General features: G+C 40.1%; 1 long non-coding RNA gene across 1 annotated transcript; it reads left to right on the forward strand.

The window, feature by feature from the left end:
• The first annotated feature begins 7,781 nt into the window (after window positions 1–7,781).
• Window positions 7,782–8,543, forward strand: LOC124018061. Its single transcript, XR_006835557.1, has 2 exons — window positions 7,782–7,889; window positions 8,185–8,543. It is a non-coding gene; the product is annotated as an uncharacterized LOC124018061 (long non-coding RNA).

Genomic DNA, 8,543 nt, shown 5'->3' on the forward strand with positions numbered 1-8,543 from the left:
TAGTGTTGTATTGGTGGGATTAACTAGTGTTTAACTGTGTTGTATTGGTGGGATTAACTAGTGTTGTATTGGTGGGATTAACTAGTGCTTCACTGTGTTGTATTGGTGGGGTTAACTAGTGTTGTATTGGTGGGATTAACTAGTGTTGTATTAGTGGGATTAACTAGTGTTTCACTGTGTTGTATTGGTGGGATTAACTAGTGTTGTATTGGTGGGGTTAACTAGTGTTGTATTGGTGGGATTAACTAGTGTTGTATTGGTGGGGTTAACTAGTGTTGTATTGGTGGGGTTAACTAGTGTTGTATTGGTGGGGTTAACTAGTGTTTCACTGTGTTGTATTGGTGGGATTAACTAGTGTTGTATTGGTGGGATTAACTAGTGTTGTATTGGTGGGATTAACTAGTGTTGTATTGGTGGGATTAACTAGTGTTTCACTGTGTTGTATTGGTGGGGTTAACTAGTGTTGTATTGGTGGGATTAACTAGTGTTTCACTGTGTTGTATTGGTGGGGTTAACTAGTGTTTCACTGTGTTGTATTGGTGGAATTAACTAGTGTTGTATTGGTGGGATTAACTAGTGTTGTATTGGTGGGATTAACTAGTGTTGTATTGGTGGGATTAACTAGTGTTGTATTGGTGGGGTTAACTAGTGTTGTATTGGTGGGATTAACTAGTGTTGTATTGGTGGGATTAACTAGTGTTTCACTGTGTTGTATTGGTGGAATTAACTAGTGTTGTATTGGTGGGATTAACTAGTGTTGTATTGGTGGAATTAACTAGTGTTGTATTGGTGGGATTAACTAGTGTTGTATTGGTGGGATTAACTAGTGTTGTATTGGTGGAATTAACTAGTGTTGTATTGGTGGGATTAACTAGTGTTGTATTGGTGGGATTAACTAGTGTTGTATTGGTGGGATTAACTAGTGTTGTATTGGTGGAATTAACTAGTGTTGTATTGGTGGGATTAACTAGTGTTGTATTGGTGGGATTAACTAGTGTTTCACTGTGTTGTATTGGTGGGATTAACTAGTGTTTCACTGTGTTGTATTGGTGGGATTAACTAGTGTTGTATTGGTGGGATTAACTAGTGTTGTATTGGTGGGATTAACTAGTGTTGTATTGGTGGGATTAACTAGTGTTGTATTGGTGGGATTAACTAGTGTTTCACTGTGTTGTATTGGTGGAATTAACTAGTGTTGTATTGGTGGGATTAACTAGTGTTGTATTGGTGGGATTAACTAGTGTTGTATTGGTGGGATTAACTAGTGTTTCACTGTGTTGTATTGGCGGGATTAACTAGTGTTTCACTGTGTTGTATTGGTGGGATTAACTAGTGTTGTATTGGTGGGATTAACTAGTGTTGTATTGGTGGGATTAACTAGTGTTTCACTGTGTTGTATTGGTGGGATTAACTAGTGTTTAACTGTGTTGTATTGGTGGGATTAACTAGTGTTGTATTGGTGTGGTTAACTAGTGTTTCACTGTGTTGTATTGGTGGGATTAACTAGTGTTGTATTGGTGGAATTAACTAGTGTTGTATTGGTGGGATTAACTAGTGTTGTATTGGTGGGGTTAACTAGTGTTTCACTGTGTTGTATTGGTGGGATTAACTAGTGTTGTATTGGTGGGATTAACTAGTGTTTCACTGTGTTGTATTGGTGGGGTTAACTAGTGTTGTATTGGTGGGATTAACTAGTGTTGTATTGGTGGGATTAACTAGTGTTGTATTGGTGGGATTAACTAGTGTTTAACTGTGTTGTATTGGTGGGATTAACTAGTGTTGTATTGGTGGGATTAACTAGTGCTTCACTGTGTTGTATTGGTGGGGTTAACTAGTGTTGTATTGGTGGGATTAACTAGTGTTGTATTGGTGGGATTAACTAGTGTTTCACTGTGTTGTATTGGTGGGATTAACTAGTGTTGTATTGGTGGGGTTAACTAGTGTTTCACTGTGTTGTATTGGTGGGATTAACTAGTGTTTCACTGTGTTGTATTGGTGGGATTAACTAGTGTTTCACTGTGTTGTATTGGTGGGATTAACTAGTGTTGTATTGGTGGGGTTAACTAGTGTTGTATTGGTGGGATTAACTAGTGTTGTATTGGTGGGATTAACTAGTGTTGTATTGGTGGAATTAACTAGTGTTTCACTGTGTTGTATTGGTGGGATTAACTAGTGTTGTATTGGTGGGATTAACTAGTGTTTCACTGTGTTGTATTGGTGGGATTAACTAGTGTTGTATTGGTGGGGTTAACTAGTGTTGTATTGGTGGGATTAACTAGTGTTGTATTGGTGGGGTTAACTAGTGTTGTATTGGTGGGGTTAACTAGTGTTGTATTGGTGGGGTTAACTAGTGTTTCACTGTGTTGTATTGGTGGGATTAACTAGTGTTGTATTGGTGGGATTAACTAGTGTTGTATTGGTGGGATTAACTAGTGTTGTATTGGTGGGATTAACTAGTGTTTCACTGTGTTGTATTGGTGGGGTTAACTAGTGTTGTATTGGTAGGATTAACTAGTGTTTCACTGTGTTGTATTGGTGGGGTTAACTAGTGTTTCACTGTGTTGTATTGGTGGGATTAACTAGTGTTGTATTGGTGGGATTAACTAGTGTTGTATTGGTGGGATTAACTAGTGTTGTATTGGTGGGATTAACTAGTGTTGTATTGGTGGGGTTAACTAGTGTTGTATTGGTGGGGTTAACTAGTGTTGTATTGGTGGGGTTAACTAGTGTTTCACTGTGTTGTATTGGTGGGATTAACTAGTGTTGTATTGGTGGGATTAACTAGTGTTGTATTGGTGGGGTTAACTAGTGTTGTATTGGTGGGATTAACTAGTGTTGTATTGGTGGGATTAACTAGTGTTTAACTGTGTTGTATTGGTGGGATTAACTAGTGTTGTATTGGTGGGATTAACTAGTGCTTCACTGTGTTGTATTGGTGGGGTTAACTAGTGTTGTATTGGTGGGATTAACTAGTGTTGTATTAGTGGGATTAACTAGTGTTTCACTGTGTTGTATTGGTGGGATTAACTAGTGTTGTATTGGTGGGGTTAACTAGTGTTGTATTGGTGGGATTAACTAGTGTTGTATTGGTGGGGTTAACTAGTGTTGTATTGGTGGGATTAACTAGTGTTGTATTGGTGGGGTTAACTAGTGTTTCACTGTGTTGTATTGGTGGGATTAACTAGTGTTGTATTGGTGGGATTAACTAGTGTTGTATTGGTGGGATTAACTAGTGTTGTATTGGTGGGATTAACTAGTGTTTCACTGTGTTGTATTGGTGGGGTTAACTAGTGTTGTATTGGTGGGATTAACTAGTGTTTCACTGTGTTGTATTGGTGGGGTTAACTAGTGTTTCACTGTGTTGTATTGGTGGAATTAACTAGTGTTGTATTGGTGGGATTAACTAGTGTTGTATTGGTGGGATTAACTAGTGTTGTATTGGTGGGATTAACTATTGTTGTATTGGTGGGGTTAACTAGTGTTGTATTGGTGGGATTAACTAGTGTTGTATTGGTGGGATTAACTAGTGTTTCACTGTGTTGTATTGGTGGAATTAACTAGTGTTGTATTGGTGGGATTAACTAGTGTTGTATTGGTGGAATTAACTAGTGTTGTATTGGTGGGATTAACTAGTGTTGTATTGGTGGGATTAACTAGTGTTGTATTGGTGGAATTAACTAGTGTTGTATTGGTGGGATTAACTAGTGTTGTATTGGTGGGATTAACTAGTGTTGTATTGGTGGGATTAACTAGTGTTGTATTGGTGGAATTAACTAGTGTTGTATTGGTGGGATTAACTAGTGTTGTATTGGTGGGATTAACTAGTGTTTCACTGTGTTGTATTGGTGGGATTAACTAGTGTTTCACTGTGTTGTATTGGTGGGATTAACTAGTGTTGTATTGGTGGGATTCACTAGTGTTGTATTGGTGGGATTAACTAGTGTTGTATTGGTGGGATTAACTAGTGTTGTATTGGTGGGATTAACTAGTGTTTCACTGTGTTGTATTGGTGGAATTAACTAGTGTTGTATTGGTGGGATTAACTAGTGTTGTATTGGTGGGATTAACTAGTGTTGTATTGGTGGGATTAACTAGTGTTTCACTGTGTTGTATTGGTGGGATTAACTAGTGTTTCACTGTGTTGTATTGGTGGGATTAACTAGTGTTGTATTGGTGGGATTAACTAGTGTTGTATTGGTGGGATTAACTAGTGTTTCACTGTGTTGTATTGGTGGGATTAACTAGTGTTTAACTGTGTTGTATTGGTGGGATTAACTAGTGTTGTATTGGTGTGGTTAACTAGTGTTTCACTGTGTTGTATTGGTGGGATTAACTAGTGTTGTATTGGTGGAATTAACTAGTGTTGTATTGGTGGGATTAACTAGTGTTGTATTGGTGGGGTTAACTAGTGTTTCACTGTGTTGTATTGGTGGGATTAACTAGTGTTGTATTGGTGGGATTAACTAGTGTTTCACTGTGTTGTATTGGTGGGGTTAACTAGTGTTGTATTGGTGGGATTAACTAGTGTTGTATTGGTGGGATTAACTAGTGTTGTATTGGTGGGATTAACTAGTGTTTAACTGTGTTGTATTGGTGGGATTAACTAGTGTTGTATTGGTGGGATTAACTAGTGCTTCACTGTGTTGTATTGGTGGGGTTAACTAGTGTTGTATTGGTGGGATTAACTAGTGTTGTATTGGTGGGATTAACTAGTGTTTCACTGTGTTGTATTGGTGGGATTAACTAGTGTTGTATTGGTGGGGTTAACTAGTGTTTCACTGTGTTGTATTGGTGGGATTAACTAGTGTTTCACTGTGTTGTATTGGTGGGATTAACTAGTGTTTCACTGTGTTGTATTGGTGGGATTAACTAGTGTTGTATTGGTGGGGTTAACTAGTGTTGTATTGGTGGGATTAACTAGTGTTGTATTGGTGGGATTAACTAGTGTTGTATTGGTGGAATTAACTAGTGTTTCACTGTGTTGTATTGGTGGGATTAACTAGTGTTGTATTGGTGGGATTAACTAGTGTTTCACTGTGTTGTATTGGTGGGATTAACTAGTGTTGTATTGGTGGGGTTAACTAGTGTTGTATTGGTGGGATTAACTAGTGTTGTATTGGTGGGGTTAACTAGTGTTGTATTGGTGGGGTTAACTAGTGTTGTATTGGTGGGGTTAACTAGTGTTTCACTGTGTTGTATTGGTGGGATTAACTAGTGTTGTATTGGTGGGATTAACTAGTGTTGTATTGGTGGGATTAACTAGTGTTGTATTGGTGGGATTAACTAGTGTTTCACTGTGTTGTATTGGTGGGGTTAACTAGTGTTGTATTGGTAGGATTAACTAGTGTTTCACTGTGTTGTATTGGTGGGGTTAACTAGTGTTTCACTGTGTTGTATTGGTGGGATTAACTAGTGTTGTATTGGTGGGATTAACTAGTGTTGTATTGGTGGGATTAACTAGTGTTGTATTGGTGGGATTAACTAGTGTTGTATTGGTGGGGTTAACTAGTGTTGTATTGGTGGGGTTAACTAGTGTTGTATTGGTGGGGTTAACTAGTGTTGTATTGGTGGGGTTAACTAGTGTTGTATTGGTGGGGTTAACTAGTGTTTCACTGTGTTGTATTGGTGGGATTAACTAGTGTTGTATTGGTGGGATTAACTAGTGTTGTATTGGTGGGATTAACTAGTGTTTCACTGTGTTGTATTGGTGGAATTAACTAGTGTTGTATTGGTGGGATTAACTAGTGTTGTATTGGTGGGATTAACTAGTGTTGTATTGGTGGGATTAACTAGTGTTTCACTGTGTTGTATTGGTGGGATTAACTAGTGTTTCACTGTGTTGTATTGGTGGGATTAACTAGTGTTGTATTGGTGGGATTAACTAGTGTTTCACTGTGTTGTATTGGTGGGATTAACTAGTGTTTAACTGTGTTGTATTGGTGGGATTAACTAGTGTTGTATTGGTGGGGTTAACTAGTGTTTCACTGTGTTGTATTGGTGGGATTAACTAGTGTTGTATTGGTGGAATTAACTAGTGTTGTATTGGTGGGATTAACTAGTGTTGTATTGGTGGGGTTAACTAGTGTTTCACTGTGTTGTATTGGTGGGATTAACTAGTGTTGTATTGGTGGGATTAACTAGTGTTTCACTGTGTTGTATTGGTGGGGTTAACTAGTGTTGTATTGGTGGGGTTAACTAGTGTTTAACTGTGTTGTATTGGTGGGATTAACTAGTGTTGTATTGGTGGGATTAACTAGTGTTTCACTGTGATGTATAGATGGGGTTAACTAGTGTTGTATTGGTGGGATTAACTAGTGTTGTATTGGTGGGATTAACTAGTGTTTAACTGTGTTGTATTGGTGGGATTAACTAGTGTTGTATTGGTGGGATTAACTAGTGTTGTATTGGTGGGATTAACTAGTGTTGTATTGGTGGGATTAACTAGTGTTGTATTGGTGGGGTTAACTAGTGTTTCACTGTGTTGTATTGGTGGGATTAACTAGTGTTTCACTGTGTTGTATTGGTGGGATTAACTAGTGTTTCACTGTGTTGTATTGGTGGGATTAACTAGTGTTGTATTGGTGGGGTTAACTAGTGTTGTATTGGTGGGATTAACTAGTGTTGTATTGGTGGGATTAACTAGTGTTGTATTGGTGGAATTAACTAGTGTTTCACTGTGTTGTATTGGTGGGATTAACTAGTGTTGTATTGGTGGGATTAACTAGTGTTTCACTGTGTTGTATTGGTGGGATTAACTAGTGTTGTATTGGTGGGGTTAACTAGTGTTGTATTGGTGGGATTAACTAGTGTTGTATTGGTGGGGTTAACTAGTGTTGTATTGGTGGGGTTAACTAGTGTTGTATTGGTGGGGTTAACTAGTGTTTCACTGTGTTGTATTGGTGGGATTAACTAGTGTTGTATTGGTGGGATTAACTAGTGTTGTATTGGTGGGATTAACTAGTGTTGTATTGGTGGGATTAACTAGTGTTTCACTGTGTTGTATTGGTGGGGTTAACTAGTGTTGTATTGGTGGGATTAACTAGTGTGTGTTTCACTGTGTTGTATTGGTGGGGTTAACTAGTGTTTCACTGTGTTGTATTGGTGGAATTAACTAGTGTTGTATTGGTGGGATTAACTAGTGTTGTATTGGTGGGATTAACTAGTGTTGTATTGGTGGGATTAACTAGTGTTGTATTGGTGGGGTTAACTAGTGTTGTATTGGTGGGATTAACTAGTGTTGTATTGGTGGGATTAACTAGTGTTTCACTGTGTTGTATTGGTGGAATTAACTAGTGTTGTATTGGTGGGATTAACTAGTGTTGTATTGGTGGGATTAACTAGTGTTTCACTGTGTTGTATTGGTGGGGTTAACTAGTGTTGTATTGGTGGGATTAACTAGTGTTGTATTGGTGGGATTAACTAGTGTTGTATTGGTGGGATTAACTAGTGTTGTATTGGTGGGATTAACTAATTATTCACTGTGTTGTATGAATGTTGTCGTCATGACGTTGTGTTTCAGAGGAAGCGTGTGGAGGAGTCTCCGCCCCGTGTCACCAGCGTTCCAAACCTCAGCGCCTATGAGAGGAGTGTCCTCCTCCCCCACGACACCCCCTCCCCTGCCTCCCCCAACATCCCTCCCCTCCTCAACTCTGCCCTACGCCTCCTCCTCTCTACCTCGTTCCTCCCCCTCCCTCCCCCGTACTCCCAGGTCTCCCAGTTTGGATCCCAGCGGTCGCGGCCCTCTCTCTCGTACCCCCACTCCTCTCCCCCTGCTCCCACCACCCCCTCCCCCTCTGTCCATCCTCCCTCCCCGAGCCTCGACACGGGATTCGACACGTCACCTCACCCTCGCAGGAGCTCCGCCCACACCTGAACAGCCAGTCAACCAGGTAACAGATACTGTATCTATGGAAACAGCACAGCCAATAGCGCTGTCTGTGTTCCTTCGCAAAGCCCAATGTCCTTCTCTGTCTGTCTAAGAGTATCATCCCATAGTTGTCTGTCTGTCTGTCTGTCTGTCTGTCTGTCTGTCTGTCTGTCTGTCTGTCTGTCTGTCTGTCTGTCTGTCTGTCTGTCTGTCTGTCTGACTCTCTGTCTCTGTTCCTTCACAAAGCCCAATGTCCTTCTCTGTCTGTCTGTCTCCCTCCCTCCCAGCAGTCTAAAATGTACTTCCTGTGTTCCCAGGAGCCCATATTTGGAGCAGAGGGGGAGTGGCCAGGGGGCAGAGGGGCGGGACCCTCAGAAGCAGGATTGGTACACGAAGTACTTCTCCTTCTGAACACACACACACCACCACACACACACACACACCTGTACAACACACTCAGCTTTAAACAAACACCTGACAGACCACACACACACACACACACCACACACACACACAGGTGACCTCTACTCACCTGTACAACACACACAGGTGACCTCTACTCACCTGTACAACACACTCAGCTTTAAACAAACACCTGACAGACCAAAAGCTTGTTCAATGCAAATGTATTGTATTATAATCTATAATGTGGAATAAAGTATTTTATTTATATCTA

This window comes from Oncorhynchus gorbuscha, unplaced genomic scaffold, assembly GCF_021184085.1.
Source record: "Oncorhynchus gorbuscha isolate QuinsamMale2020 ecotype Even-year unplaced genomic scaffold, OgorEven_v1.0 Un_scaffold_387, whole genome shotgun sequence".
Taxonomy (NCBI): domain Eukaryota; kingdom Metazoa; phylum Chordata; class Actinopteri; order Salmoniformes; family Salmonidae; genus Oncorhynchus; species Oncorhynchus gorbuscha.